We start from the raw sequence: 16378 nt of genomic DNA on the forward strand, positions 1-16378 counted from the left end.
TAGTCCGGGACAATTAGTATTTGCTGGATAAGACAGACACTTCCTCAGGTCAGAAAAGGACCCTAGAAACTGTTACGTAGGTCAGGGTGGGTTAACCTGTAGCCCATATCCAGCTCCCCCTAGTTTTGATCCCCTGAGCCTCCTAACAATTTTTGTGCTGTGTCATTGATTAAATATGTAGATAAAAGGTAAAGCAAAGGTACCCCTGCCCGTACGGGCCAGTCTTGACAGACTCTGGGGTTGTGCGCCCATCTCACTTAAGAGGCCAGGGGCCAGCGCTGTCCGGAGACACTTCCGGGTCACGTGGCCAGCGTGACAAAGCTGCATCTGGTGAGCCAGCGCAGCACACGGAAACGCCGTTTACCTTCCCGCCAGTAAGCGGTCCCTATTTATCTACTTGCACCTGGGGGTGCTTTCGAACTGCTAGGTTGGCAGGCGCTGGGACCGAGCAACGGGAGCGCACCCCACCGCGGGGATTCGAACCACCGACCTTTCGATCGGCAAGCCCTAGGCGCTGAGGCTTTAACCCACAGCGCCACCCGCGTCCCTAAATATGTAGATACTATGATGTTAAGTGGTATATAAATGGCTGAACTAAATAAATCAAGGGGTGGTGGTATTTAGCAACTTGTTGCAGTCTAGACGACTGCAATATCAGGTCTGAGCAGGTAGAGAGGAGTTTTTTAGCTGCATCACCATGCTGGTGGGAGTAGATGGATTCTATCCTCTTTGCCCAGAATGATCAATGGAAGAGGGTGTATTAAGTATTAGAAAGCAACACTGAAAAAGCTAAAGCAGGAAGCAGCAACTTAGAAACTCACACATCTAACAGAATTTTCCTCTCCATTTGCTTTCATTTTTTGGCATTCCCCCTTCCTCAAAAAAAAGAGCAATGATGTGACAATGCTAAAATATCAGAACCACATAATGATATACCATTCAACTGAGCTATCCTTCCACCTTGATCAGTTCTGTGATAAGTGGTTCCAGAGCCATATGGTAAGATTGCCCCCAGTAGAGGAAGATGAAGAGCGTTTTTCCAGCAGGGTAGATGGTTGGTTGGTTGGTTGGTTGGTTGGTTGGTTGGTTGGTTGGCATCCATCTATTTCAGGAGACAATGGAAGAGTGAAGTCAAACCTTTGGAGAGTTTCAGTGCCTGCTATGGCCATGGAGACCGATATGAGAGAGTGGGGCATATGAAGACGTCTGGCTGTGCTACTACAAATGCAACAAGACGTCTCTTCATTGCACTCCTCCCAGCAGTCATTCCTCCTCCTCTGGTCACTACTTGTGGATACATGACCTGACTGTCTCTAGGCACTGTGGTTTGTCTGCAAGGGATACCCACAGGGCAGGGTTGGTGTTGCCAGCCTTCATGTCACATTTGCAGACATTTGTAACACAGATACAACGAGCCTGCTGCCTGAAGTCCTCTCCCCATAGCACCATGCCCTTGCGGAAGAGATATAATCTCTGGTCCTCTGGAAATGGAGGTGGGGAGAGCCATTTCATTCCCTTCACATTACTGGATATGAGAGAGGGGATATTTAACAAAGAATACTTGCAGAAGGGATAGGGTAGGGAGGCTTATAGTTCAGTGAATATAATATTAGCAACAAAAGTCAATAAGAGGGGCGGGAGAGAAATGTTGGCTTCAGCCATCTCCGTTTTTTACAGTGTGACCGCACCTGCTTTGACACGTGGCTCCCCAGAGGGTTGGCCATGGGTCAGTGTGGCTCTCAGCCCAAAAAATACTTACTTACCCTAACTTGGATGGTGTCTTCCTCTGTTAAAACAAGTCAGATCTGTCCACAAACAGTGCTTTAGGGAGCTATCCAAACTCCTCCACAAACCCAGCGGAGCTTTATGGAGAAGTGAGATCATATATAGCCCTGCCATCCATGGCAGCTGAGAGGAAGGTGGGGGGCTAGCTTGGGCCTGGCGCAGTGTTGGGGGACATCATCCAACCCTTCCTCCTCTCCAGTCTCTGGATTTCCAAGGAATATCGGCCTCATAACACCATGCAATAACAGTTGCAGATGGCCAGGTCTCCACCTGGATCACTGCAAGATTCACTTGGGACATGGCTGGGATACAGATGAAGCACAGATGTAGCCTGAAAGGGGTGACAGGTGTTTGAACTGAAGCTAGACTAGCTCTGGCTCATGCGTTACTTTAAAGTGAGGAAGCCAGGCTGATGGGATTTCTAAAAGGAACCATCCAGCTTGCCAAAGATTCCTCTCTGCCCAGGGTTGAGATAAACTTAGCAGGGCTGTAGATGAGCTCACTGTGCAGCTGTGTGAAATTCTGTTGCCATATGAAGAGACAGGGAGAGCCATGAGGAGAGACCCTTTTCCCACCACAGTGGTTTGTTATCTTGTTGCTTTATGGGCACGGTATCTGCTGAGCCTTTTCAAAACTCCGGGATTCATTTCCTTTTCGCTTCCCTTCAGCAAATTGATGAGATAAGCATGATTTCCCCACACAAGCAGCAGATTATTCCACTGTATCAGAACTTTGGTTTACCTTTCCTTTTTTGCAGAGAGGAAGTCCAGAATATACATCCTAGCACTTAGCTGTGTGTGGAGAGTGCTCAGTGGAAATGTGCACGCCTCAGCGAGGCATAGAAGGAAGCCGTTGAGATTAGAGCTGTCGTTTTGAATGAGGGTATGGGAAATGGCTGGGCTGTTTGGAGCAGCACAAAAATCTTACTTTATTATATTTGTTTGTTTATTTCAACAATTTATAAATTGCTTGATTACATTCTGTAAGTGGTGTACAGTACAAGTGAATCAATACAATGGAAGATAAAAATCGGTTGACACTATAAAATCAAAATTTGGTTAAATGGCTGCTGCTGCAATGCTGGTTTTGTGATTTGTTAGCAGGTGTTAACTTTTTCAATTTTAATTATTTAAAAGTGTAAAATCCCACTTTCTCCATCACTTAAAGCAGTTTACAAATAAAAAGCAGCTTGCTTTCCTCCTTTAAGCCTAAGGCCTTTCAATAGCTACTAGCAGGGCTGGCCCATGACATCTTGGCAGCTAAGGAGAAACACAAAATGGCGGCTCTCCTGCCAGGGAAGAAGGGATGAGTGAAGATCTCCAACCCTTGTAGGAGTCCAGCAGTGCCTCCTATTTGCCAACAGGCAGCATTGGGGAAGGGCTGCTGAGGAAAAGGCAGATCTGGCCTCCAAGGAGCATGCTATACAGACCATTGCCACTGCAGTAGTGGTGGCAGCAGTGGGTGATGCATATCTTGGAGTCCAGGTGTGGCATCCCTGTGGATCCTGCCACCTGTGGCAGTCACCTCATCTTGCCACATGGGTGGGCCTGCCTTGGCTACTAGCCGTGAAGGCTATGATCTGCCTCCACCGTTGGAGGCAGCATTCCTCTCAAATACTAGTTGCTGGGAATCTCAGGAGGGGCAGAGTGCTGTCTTCCTTGTGGGCTTCCCATTCACATTTGGATGCTAGACTAGATGGGTCCTTGGCCTGATCCAGCAGGGCTCTTGCTATTTTCGCCATAAAATCCATACATGCTCCAGAAAATCTTTCCACCCTGTACATTAAGTTTCCCTGTTCAAATCCTATGGAGAGGCAGCAGGAGTTGTTTTGAGCACTATACTCTTTCCAGAGCCTGTGCAAGTTCTTCAGCTGCCTGAGACAAAGGACAAGATGCTGCTTTCCCTACATTCCATGTTGAGAAGGCAACAAGACTGAGAGTGGTATTCACCAAATTTTTGTCATAGAGTTGGTATTTCAAGGGGTTGGCTCTATGTAGAATAGGCCTTTGGGCCTGCATGCAGGACTTGCTGAAAGTCAGGGCAGAGTCTGGTGGTTGGTTCCCTCATCTGTTTATCAATATAACAATCCAAAATAGCACCAGGCTGTGTGTGATATGCAACCCTTTAAAACTAGCAATGCTTCTTTATGCTTGTTAACTGCAAGGCTTCACAGCTATCCCTCAGTACTTAAAATAGTACTCTGGCCTTGAGCTAATTTAGAAATCTGCTAGTAACTCCCAATAGGATGACTAAGTGTCACTTGCTGGGTGGAGTGTAGACCAATCTAATCAGCTTCATTTGTGTGAGGGAGAGCATTTTTTGGATCATTAAAGTTTTTGTTTCAGGAAAATCATTGAATATATCAGAAGGTGTGAATATATGAAATGCATTAGCACTTTGTTGGGTATTTGTAGAAAAAATGTTATAGATAGGTAGCCGTGTTGGTCTGCCATAGTCAAAACAAAAAAATTTCCTTCCAGTAGCACCTTAAAGACCAACTAAGTCAGTTCTTGGTATGAGCTTTCATGTGCATGCACACTTCTTCAGATACACACATGCACACGAAAGCTCATACCAAGAACTGACTTAGTTGGTCTTTAAGGTGCTACTGGAAGGAAAAAAATTTTGTAGAAAAAATGGTGATACATCATGGGGTCGGTTCTACCTCCATCTTAACTCTCTTTAAATATACGGTTGGTCATATGTTTAACTTTACAACCTAGCAGCAAGTGCAGCTTGTAACTCCCGTGCGTGTTAAATTTCTGCTTGATATTTATTTAAATATCAGAAGGTCTGTATTTAAACTACTCCATGTTAAGCTTTGTTACTGTGCATGCCAAGACACAGTGGATCTGTTGTTGCAGGCAGACGCTGATTGCATCTTTCTTCCATTTATCGTGCCACCACAGGCGTTAAAAGACTAGTAGGACATGTCTTAGGCTGCATTCAAACAGCACTTTCCTCCGTTTCCCCAGCATTTCCTTACCTGATAATTTCTGCATTTTGTGTGATCCTTCTATGATATAAAAGCCACTTCTAGGAAATCAGTGAAAAGTTAATGTTCATTTCCATATTGATCGCTTCCGGGGGGGGGGGGGGGAATCCATTTGCAACTCACATTAACCCGAAAAATCCCAGGGCTGTTGTTCTGTGATTTTTCTGCTGTTTCCTTCCATCACACTGTGTGATTGAATTCAGGGCAGTATTCTGGCATACAGTTCTTCCCCACTGCTTTCCTGCGAGATACAAAAGAATGTATGTGCAGAAAGGGTGACAGCATGTCCAATGACTTCCACTGTTGGATCACACCATACCCACTGATGTGAATGAAATTTGGAGTGATGTGACAGTATAATCAATCCAAAAGCCACACATTTGGATCTAGCACAGCAAGTAATGAGCATATGAAATATTAGAAACCAGGATGGAAGCATTAGGACAATTATCAGGAAAATAGTGCAATAATCACCATGTCTAAATGCACCTGTATACAGGCTCAAGCAATTGACTGTCTCGAAGGGCTGTGATGATTAGGGCTGGTGGGAGCTTGGGCATCCAGTAGCATCTGGAGCAGCCTGAGCTTCCCCACCACTGCTGCAGTGGAAGCCTGAGTAATCCTGTTCCAAACCTGCAGCACCCAATCCAAGCATCTGGGCACCAGTGTGCAGAATCTACAGAAACCCTTTTTATCCTTTGCCTGGAAAGGGAACAAAGTGTCCCTGAACATGCAGTGCACTTAAAGAGGTTCACATCTCTCATGTAAAACATTTTCTCCCTAGCCCTTAATTTATTTCAGTACTGTATGTTTTAGTTTATTTTTTGCCTTTGTGAAAATTGGCCCATGAATGCTTGGATTTGTGCTGCCTGATTTTGGAACTCAGGACTATTTAGAGCGCAGAGATGTAGACAGTTGGGGGTGTTACAGGAACATCTAGTTTCCCTGCAGTCCCAGGGTTCAGGCAGTCAGCATTACAGAAGCTGTCAAAACACGACTTTTCATAATGTACTTCAGCTCTAAATCTGATGGAAAACACCTTGGAGGGTGTGTGTGTGTGTGTGTGTTTTCCTCTAGTTGTTTTTTTTTTTGGGGGGGGGGAGGGAAACCCCTGCCAAAACTGAGGCCTATAGTTTCCATTCTCAAGTCACGTGCCATAAACTAATTTTTCTTCTTTCAAAACATAGGATTTTTCTCTGCTCCGATCTTTCCATTTCCAAATATAGACGTGATTAGTTTTGAGTTGCACTTGCAAATGTTCAAAGGCTTCATTTGAAATTTGGACCCAGCAAAGTGCATAGCTCATGAACAAAAGAACAAGGACATTTGTAAGGAATAGGATTGTTTCCTTACATGGGAGCTGCTTCCCAACTTTCAGTCTCTGTCATGCTTAGAACATATCCAAGAGAGAGGATGTTAGTAACATCAGTACAAGGGGTTTATTTTTGGTGGGGAAGGGGCATGACTTTACCATATCACAGTTCACAAAGCATTTACTAGTGGTTTACCAGCTGCAGAACTCAGCAGCAGAATTCCAGAAGGGAGAGTGTTTTATCACCCCTCAAGTACCCTGGGAACTGTAGTATAAGGGTGCTTGAAATTTTAAATCCGCGAAGGGTAAACTACAGCTCCCAGGGAGCCACATGGTTTAAATGTGTATTACATGCCCTTTAAATGTATGGCATGTGTGACTGAAATAAATTACTTCTACTATTAATTGGGGTGGGGGGAGGGTGTGTTAGGAAGACCTGTCCCATTCTGCTCTAGCTTAATGGCAGAAGATCTCCATCTCTGTGTGGTAAGCTGCTTTATAAATTGCACTGGTGAAACTGAACCTTGTTATTAAACATAGACAGATTGTACTATGGGAATGATCTTTGCTTGGAACCCTAGTGAGCTGCTGCCATTTACAGTGGTACCTCGGGTTAAGTACTTAATTCGTTCTGGAGGTCTGTTCTTAACCTGAAGCACCACTTTAGCTAATGGGGCCTCCTGCTGTTGCCATGCCGCCACAGCACAATTTCTGTTCTCATCCTGAAGCAAAGTTCTTAACCCGAGGTACTATTTCTGGGTTAGCGGAGTCTGTAACCTGAAGCGTATGTAACCCAAGGTACCAGTGTATATTATTTTGAATTATGTTATTACTTTTTTTTTCACCCAGCTTTCCCCAGAGGTGCTCAAAGTGGCATGCATTATTCACTATCTCTCCATGCCCATTTTATCTTCACAGCAGCCCTATGAAGTAGGGCAGTCAGAGAAATGGTGACTGGCCCAGGGTCTACCTGTGAGCTTCATGGTGAAGCCTGGGGAGCCTCAACACCATGCCACACTGTCTCGCAGCATATAAAGTAGTGGAGAAGCTTGACCAGGTAGAATGTTGCTAGTCAAATCCAGAGAGCACAGACCAGAAAGCAATGCCCCTGTTGTATGCAAGTAAACTCCTTGCATTCAACATTAATTTGCAAATGTGCTTATCAGACTAATCTATTCCTTCTGATCAAAAGTCTTGATTTCCATGTTGGAAAACCCCAGGAAAATCAGTCTCCAAATATGGCAGTGATCCATTTTAGTCTTATGCCTCAGGGCACATTTGTGAAGTGAAGTGTTTCTCTGTGTTATTTTGCAATGCGCTCCCTAGCAATGGAACATACAGCTTTAGGTTGGAGAGGTTATTCCTCAGTAAGCTTTGGTGGGAGAAGCCGTTTCCCATCCCCCTGTTTTTTATTAACTTAATGAATTAACAGAATTCATTTATTCAACAGCCTTTGGCTGAACTATCCTTTCCTGTTCAGAACTTTAGCGTTGATTGCTTGGGGGTGGGGAGAAAGACACACACACACACACAGAGAGAGAGAGAGAGAGAGAGAGAGAGAGAGAGAATATTTCTCAGAGCAATAAGCCGAGAACTTCGGCTTCATCAGTCATGCTGTGCACCAGTTAATTGCACACAGCCTAGTTGCTCCTCCCTGGGTGCAAGTAGATAAACAAGCCACCTTCACGTGGCTTCTAAACCTGGGATTGTGATGTATTAGCTGAGATTCCTGTATTGCAGGAGGTTGGACTACATGACCCTTGGGTCCCTTCCAACGCTACAATGCTATGAGGTTCTTGCTGTTCAATAAATGAGTCTGTAGGCTGGAGAAAGGAAAAGAAAAGAGAATTATGGCAGGTAAACCTGACATGCTGTGACATTGCAAAGGTGATAACTATTACCCCACTTGCCCAAATGTCCTTATTGGTATAACACAGTCACCACCTCTAATGCTATCTATTGCGTGTGAAGAATTAATGAGTAGTTTTCTGCCAAATTCAGAGTACAAATTAGGTGTTAACAGAAGAAGAAAAAGGAAATGCGGAACATGACTATTCTGTGCTTTAAAAAAATCAGCCACAGGCAAATGATGTGAGAGCAGTCAACGTTTTAATAAGGGCATTCCTCCTTTTCCAGAAGGGTTTTTTCTTCTTAAAATGTGAATAGCACTTTTGTTCCCGGGTTTCAAGGTGGACTCATGCAACTTTTCAGTTGCCATGGTGTTGTCGATTTCTCCCTCAGTGATACTAGTTAGTGATCTCAGACCTTGGCAAATTAGTGCAGGTGATTTGTGGGCAGTTGGCCTGCATCTCAAGAAGTCTGCTTGATTAACTAAGTGAGGAAATGGGAAAGTTTAAAAGGACATCTAGTGTTCAGCTTTGATTGAAAAGGAGAGATTACATTATAATGGATGCTGTTCACTTTGGTGTCTTCACTCTATTAATCACAGGAGATTAATGGTCTATAATTTGCGTCTTGGCTGGCTTCAATGTTGCCTTGAGTCAGTATTACCTGCAGTGAGGTTTAGTGCTTTTTGCTTTGTTTTTAAATCTTCAGTCACATTCTGGAGATACGGTTTGCAATGTGGGGGTTTAGCCAGTGCTAATTATCTAGAAAAAGAAGTGCCTGAATTCACCTTGAACGCCTCCCTTGTTCTCTTATTATGACAATGGTGCACACCTGAGAGGTGAGTTCCAGCTGAAAAAAAGCCCTGGTTTATGAGCTGGCTCTTGGGGGGGGGCGGAAAGGGTAGCCGGGTACACTTGTCCCAGGCCTTGGAGGGCTAAACTTGCTGGGGGGCCCTACCGGGACCTGGCTATGAGGTAGAGTAAATTGGCCAGGGCTGGCCCACCAATTAGACTAAGTGAAGCAGGTTGCTTTGGTTGCTTTGGTAGGGGCGGCACTGCCAGCGCTATGCTCCTGTGGCCTCATGGGCGTAGCCATGAGCGGGGGAGCTCCCTGCTCTAAATCAATACAAATGTGAGGTTTTGTCTCCTCCCAAGAACATCCTCCCCCCCTAAAGCCTGTCCCCCTAAGAAAAATTCGGGCTACACCCATGTGTGGCATGCTCACTGCCCGCTGCCAGGTACCCACCATAGGAAGCAGTGGCAATAGTTGGACCACTGCTTCACTGGCAGCACTCCCCACACCATCATACCTCCCACAGCCTCCTGCTGCTGCTCCTTGAACTTGGTAGCTGCTGTGATGCTGTGCTCTGCTTGCCCCTGGACTTCCATCTTCATCCTTCTTTCCCTCTTTGGGCAGCCACTCAAAGCAAACCCTTTGAATTAAATAGGCGTAAACCAGTCGTGTCTATTAATTTCAACAGGCCTACTTTGGGTAGGGTTATCATCAATTGAGCTCACTCTACCCTGGCTCAAAACAGCTCTCCAGGGTTGCAGGAAAGGGAAATGTCCCTTTCCTCAAACCCTGGAGAGCTGTTGTGAGCCAGGGTAGAAGGAGCTCAATGGATCCGGTTGTCAATGAGTCAGTTCAAGGTAGCTTTCTATGTTCCTATGTTCCTAGGAATCAAAGATTCTGAGGTTGTTAGTTTGGAAGCCGGACTAAAATAACTGTTTACATTATGATTTGCTGTAGACTTTTAAATCATCACTTTCAGAGCTGTAATTTTATTTTCAAATCCCCTTTTTTGGGGTGACATTCCAGATTCTTGCCTGCTACCTCCTCTCATTGTGATAGGATTATTATAATATATTTTTTTTAAAAAGAACTCATAAACCACAAACTCTCAAGTAAATCTCATCAAAAACATGTTCCCAGAAGGATTAGCACTTTGTCTTACGTGGTGGAAGAAATGAGGGTTATGAAAGGGGTGGGTTTTTTTGGGTTTTTACGAGCATAAGGAGCAGAAGTGCTTTAATTATACAGAATAGCTCTACTGCATCTGGAAACATGTCAGGACAGAATAATAAAATATCTATAGGTTAGCTGAACTGTATGTGTTACTGTGAAATATTTGTAACTTTCAAAAGGTGAGGCAGACTGAGTCATCCTTCAATAACATTTTGTCTGGATGAATTAAAAAATATATAAATCTCTGTTAAATAAAAGCCAAAAGCATGTTCATCCCTTAAGAAAGCAATCACAAGGCATCAATCTCAACGTAGTTGCGAATACAGTGATGAGGTTTCCTATGTGTCTACTTCCAGGTGCATATCCCATGGCCTCAGCTCTCTCTTCCTCTTTCCTCTGCTTCAAATACAGCAGAGGTGTGGGCAGCCTAGGCCTTCCAGATGTTGTTAAACTACAACTCCCATCTTCCCCAGTGTGCAGTTCACCATGACTAATTGTCAGGGATGATTGGCAGTTGTAGTCCAGCAACCTTTAGAGGGCTCCTTTCCAATCCTGCTTTAAAGTGCTCAAAACTTCTGAGTACTCTCTTTCAGACCAAGAATTGGAGGCAGTTCTGGATAAGAACTCTGGGTGGGAGGAGGGTGAATCCATGTTATGATGGGATGGGACAGTGGATTTTGGGAGCAGGGGGCAATGCTGACACTTTCAGTCTCCATTTGACTGATGGCTCCAGGGTCTGTCTCAGGGAAGGAATTAAAATGACAAGAGGATTATGTACACCCCTTCCATAGGAGCTAAGAGAAAAATCTGAGTGTGGTGCTGACATAGGGACTTTATGGCTTGCTTCAAGACTCCCTCTGAGATGGGTTATTGCTAAACAAAAATATTGCACTATCTTAAGGTCTCACCTGCCTGGTATTTTTGTGTGTGTGTGCGCGCGCATGCGCATTTTGCTACATGTCAATATTAATCCATTAGTGGTGAATTTATACTCTACTATCCACACTCTGTTCCATTTTGTTAGTTGTTCAGTGGTGGTTCCCCGATGAGACTACATTATTTTCATCTGGGAAGCTGGGACTCTTGAAGTATAGAACATTGTGTTCAGGACAAACAAGCACACCTGGTACATGTATGGCACGAAAAGTTACAGAATTTCATCAGGAAGATATAGGACATGCAAACAAAGCAGTATCTCTGCCCTTAAGCCTTTGCAGACACAACACAATGCCGATGCAAAAAAGTGCTTCAATATCATCAGGAGCACAAATAATCAGGAATGTGCTCTTCTTAGTGCCTTCTGGAAATTAGCTTGTAAGGATGCTTTAGAAACTGTCTGTCCAGCTTGTGCCTGACCCAGTATTAGCCCTTCTATTGATGGAAAGTGATAGCAATCCAGATATTGTTCATATCAAGTTAGTGGCATTTTTATTGGTTGCTGCATAGATTGAAATCTGAGCTAAATGGAAAACAGAAGCTGGGCTTAGGTTGAGCAATTAGCTAACTAGTCTGGGAAATAGTGTCGTCGGAGCTTCTCACACATCACAGTAGGTTGGTAAGGGGTCAAACTGAAAAGGACAGATGTGAGGCATTGTGGTTCTTACTTATCTTCTAGATCAGTGTTTCCCAACCGGTGTGCCGCGGCACACTAGTGTGCCGCTGGACGTTGCCTAGTGTGCCGTGGGAGGGAGGCGGGCGAGTCGGGCTAATCCTCCAATGAGCTCCACCTCCAGACCCATTGCTCAAATCCTTTAACCCAGGAGGGCGGGGAGAAAGGGTGGGAAAAAAGAAGGGGAAGAGAAAATATTTTTTTTAAAAAAGGAAAGAGAGGGAAAAAAGCGAGGGATGGAGGAAGGGGAATAAACAGAAGGGGAGGACAATGAAGAGGGGCGGGGCTTGGCAGGCAGCAGATAACTGGGGAGGGGGCGCGGCTGGCGGCGGCTCAAGGCAGGAAGGGAGGAGCTGCCTCGCGGAGAGTCTTGGGCTGCAGAGATTTCCCGTTCAGGAGCGCGGGAGGCCACGCCGTGGATGGGAATCTCCTCCTCCTCTTCCTCCTCCTCCTCCAGGAGAGAGGGTGGTCCGCCCCACCGAGTCGGGCGTGCTCAAGCGTGGGAGCCTATAGTTAGAGCTCAGCTCCTTTTCTTGCCTTCCCCGCCCCCCCCCACGGAGCACATTTTCCTCGCCCCCCCAACCCCCGCATGTAGAATAGAAGCCCTCCAGCCTCCACGGTGCACAAACTCTCCCCTCTGCAACGAAGCGCTTTGTTGCATATCTTTGGTGAGGTTTTTAGGCAGTCTTGGTGCACCTTAAATCAGCGCTAATTGCGCCTGGACGCAGTATTTACTTCCGAGTAGCCCCCCCCCCCCCCCGGTAGCACCTGACGTTGCTATTCGTATCATCAGGTTTGTTTGTTGATAATTTAATTGTTTTAAAAGCATCATGCTAAAGAGCTCTCTCCCACCCCCAGACCCTTGGGCAAAACAGAAACACACACACATACACAAACACAGAGATTGAGCCCTGCAGGTTTTATGAAATGAATGGATTCTGAATGCCTGTTTCAGTGGCTTGTCCGCCTTAGGCTGCTGGGCCAGACACCTGTTACACGGTGCAGTCCGTAAGCTGTGAGCGCTGCTACCTGCCGCCGAGACCACGTAACGACAGTCTTGAAAGACCTACATTGGCTCCCAGTACCTTTCCGAGCACAATTCAAAGTGTTGGTGCTGACCTTTAAAGCCCTAAGCGGTTTCGGTCCAGTATACCTGAAGTAGCGTCTCCGCCACCATCGTTCAGCCCAGACACTGAGATCCAGTGCCAAGGGCCTTCTGGCAATTCCCTCACTGTGAAAAGTGAGGTTACAGGGAACCAGGCAGAGGGCCTTCTCAGTAGTGGCGCCCGCCCTGTGGAATGCCCTCCCATCAGACATCAAAGAGATAACCATTACCTTCTATGCTGTTACTATTTTTTTATTTTTTTTTACATAAGTAAAAAGTGACCTTTCCCCATCTGGCATGGTGGTGTGCCTCGAGATTTTTTTCATGAAACAAGTGTGCCTTTGCCCAAAAAAGGTTGGGAAACACTGTTCTAGATTAATAAATGTGTTGCCTCTATTAAACCTCCAGTAACATGTTACTTTTGGGGGGTGTCTTTTGCTGCCAGGGCTGGTCCAGCCATTAGGCGGGGTGAAGCCACACTCAGGTGACATCCTACTGACAATTTCTGGCAAGATCTCAGCAAGATTTCACCAGAAATCGGCACCAGTGTTGGCACTGCTTCTCTGGAGGCGGCAGAGGCAATAGTGGCAGTTCAGCTTCGTACTACTTACTTCACCTCAAGCAGCAAAACAGGACATACTGCCCCACCCGCTGCAACCGTGTATTGAACAATGTACAGTGGTATCTCGGGTTACATACGCTTCAGGTTACAGACTCCGCTAACCCAGAAATAGTACTTCGGGTTAAGGACTTTGCTTCAGGATGAGAACAGAAATCGTGCTCCGGCGGCGCAGTGGCAGCAGGAGGCCCCATTAGCTAAAGTGGTGTGTCAGAGAACTGCCATCGGAGCCAGAGGCGGAGGGAAGGCTCCAGAGGGATGCCGGAGAGGGTCCCAGCAGGGAGAGGGGCAGCCCATCTGCTGGGGAAGGAAATCAGTGTAACACCAGGGGTGAAGGGGGGCAGATGGGGGAATCGGAGAGAAGGCTCCAGGACTATTCACCGGAGACCAGTGCGGAGAGCACGGGTACTCCGCTGCCCACACCCTCCCTGCGCAGAAGACTTCCGCGCAGGGAGAGTAGGAGGAGACTTGGCGTCAAAGAACTTCTTTGCTGGAAGAAGTTCAAGAAACGCCCACTGACGGATTCTGCCAATGACTGAGACAGCCACGAAGTGAAGGGCTGTCCAGACAGAAAGGGTTCAACCAGGTAACCTAGCCAGGAGTAGCGGCAACTTACGCACGAGCAACACCTAGAACCATTACATGGTGCTTCAGGTTAAGAACAGTTTCAGGTTAAGAACGGACCTCCGGAATGAATTAAGTTCTTAACCCGAGGTACCACTGGAATGGTTTTACACTGGAATGACTGGGCCTCACTTTTTGTTTTGTTGCCATTGTATGTTTATTAAAATCAAAATGAAAAACTATATCTTAAAAAAAAAAGAATAAAAGGTATGGCCAGTGGAGCCCTTACTCAAGCTTTGCTTCCCATTGCTTAGCATTGAGAGTTAACACATGAGTAGGAGCTCTGGATAGTTTGTGTGGTGTGCATTGGTGACCAGTTTGCTTTCTTGCTTTTGGGCTTGCTAGAATAAAATAAGAAAGAGAGTTATTATTATTATTATTATTATTATTATTAAATAAATAAATAAATAAAATAACAAAGAGAGTTCTTTTTCTAAACTGCGGAGCTCCCCCACCAATTCTGCATATCTTTTCCATGCTCCCAGCAAATAACTGGCTTTGCCTTCCCAGAAAAGATCTGTGCCATTTGCCTTTCCAAAACATGCAGACTTTCATAGTAACGCAAGATCACACACTACTGATCGTTAGGCTATTTGTAAATAAGCAAGTGTGCCCCTTGCAGCTTTATTCTGCTTTTCTGCCCATTTTTGGTTCTCCCATTGGCGTCGCAGCTGAAATGTAGCTTGCGTGAGATTTAATCTCTATGCTTTTTCCTCTTGCAAATGCACTCGTCCCAGCAAAAGAACGCATCAGGCTACACCTATTCTGTGCTGTTTAGTAAGAAATAAATCTTGCAAAAGAATTCTGACTTTCCCCACTTCCAGACAGGTAAGATTATCTCTAGCAAGGGCTGTCCCTCTTCTCTTGGCAGATGCGAGCAACATCCAATGAAAAGTGATCTGCCCCGCTCTCATTGTCCCTAATAAATTAAATTAGGTACAAGTATTTCAATAAACATAGGATTATGTAAAGGAGTCAATGAAGCTTCTCTAGACATCTTGTATCTGATTTTTTTCCCACCCTGCTTGCTTTACGTGCCTTGCCAGCAACAAATTCCATTCCAGTTCTGCTTTAGTGAGCTTCTCAGGATGGACCCTTTGCATGGGGTTCAGGTCCACCCTGCACCATCCCAACCCCAGGGCGGCGAGAATGGAAATAAAGGCTGCAAGTATTCCAGCAGTAGCCATAGAGAGAGGGTGTTGATGAACTGCAGCTCCTTTCATCCCTAGTATGCAAAGTTGATGGTCAGGGAGGAAGTGAGCTGCAATTTAGCAATATCTGGAGCGTCGGAGGTTCCATACACCTTTTTTATTTGCTGCATCCACTTTCTGCCTAGCAGCCCCCCCCCCCCATTATCACCAGAAGAGTTCTGTGCAGTAGGTTAAACTAGAAGTTGGTGACTGGCCCAAGGTTATCAAGGGAGTTTCATGGCTGACTGAGGATTTGAACCACATTCTCTCACTTTGTAGTCTGCATTGCAGTGGTTTGGACCAGGTGAACTTTGAGGTATCCCACAGTTCATCTAGTCTAAACGCCTGCAATGCAGGAATCTCAACCAGACAATACACGACAGATGTTTAAAAATCTCCAGGAAGGGAGAGTCTACCACCTTCCCTGGGAGTCTGTTCCACTATCAAACAGCTCTCACTGTCAGAAACTTCTTCCTGTTGTTTAGTCAGAATATCCTTTCTTGTAGCTTGCAGGAGCATCACGCTGTTGACTCACATTAAGCTTGACTCATGTTAAGGGGTTGTCTAAGACCCCCAATGTCCTTTTCACATGTACAGCTGGCAAGCCAGGTATCCCCCATCTTACCTTTGTATAGCTGGTTCTTCCTGCCTAAGTGTAGAATCTGACACACACACACACACACACACACACACACACACACACACACACTGTGTGTGTGTGTGTGTGTGTGTGTGTGTGTGTGTGTGTGTGTGTGTATAATGCATGTTTATAGGGGGGGACAGTTAAAGAGCATTAACGTCTAATTATAACATCTAATTATCACGTATTGGTAATTTGTTTTATTGGGGTTTTTTTCTATTATCCACTCTTCACCCTCAGGTCCCAGCGTAGGTTACAATAATTTAAAATTCAACATTAAAAACATACAGTTACAGAATACAATTGCACCACATAACATCACCTCTTTCTATAGCCCCCCCCCACCTCCCCAAATAACAAAGGTTCTCTGGGCCACTCAAAAAGCAGAAACTTAAAAAAAAGGATATCTGAACAGTAAAAATGATAACAGATTAATTACAAGCAAAACTGCAGGAAAATTAAAAGAGGATTTGAAACTCAGTTTGTAGCAGTGTTGCCAGGCATTGTTGTATCAGATGCCATGGACTTGAGTCCACAAAAATTGATGCCAGAATAAATGGGTTAGTGGAAGTCCATAAGCTGCAACCTGACTCTTCAGTGTTTTTGCCAGACCAGGGAGAATTCATGTATGCCCTCTGAGAACAAAGAGTCTCCCATTGATAATTGCCTCTCCTCTTACTAGTGTA

General features: G+C 45.3%; 1 protein-coding gene and 1 long non-coding RNA gene across 7 annotated transcripts in view; both read left to right on the plus strand.

The window, feature by feature from the left end:
• Nucleotides 1-16378, plus strand: part of COL4A6 (collagen type IV alpha 6 chain) — a 173224-nt gene that overhangs the window by 34938 nt on the left and 121908 nt on the right. The window lies entirely within an intron of this gene.
• LOC310836829 lies at nucleotides 1384-14233 on the plus strand. Its single transcript, XR_014560242.1, has 5 exons — nucleotides 1384-4217; nucleotides 4417-8882; nucleotides 9552-11524; nucleotides 12994-13445; nucleotides 13893-14233. It is a non-coding gene; the product is annotated as an uncharacterized lncRNA (long non-coding RNA).

Source organism: Podarcis gaigeae (genome assembly GCF_964106915.1).
Source record: "Podarcis gaigeae genome assembly, chromosome: Z".
Taxonomy (NCBI): Eukaryota; Metazoa; Chordata; class Lepidosauria; order Squamata; family Lacertidae; genus Podarcis; species Podarcis gaigeae.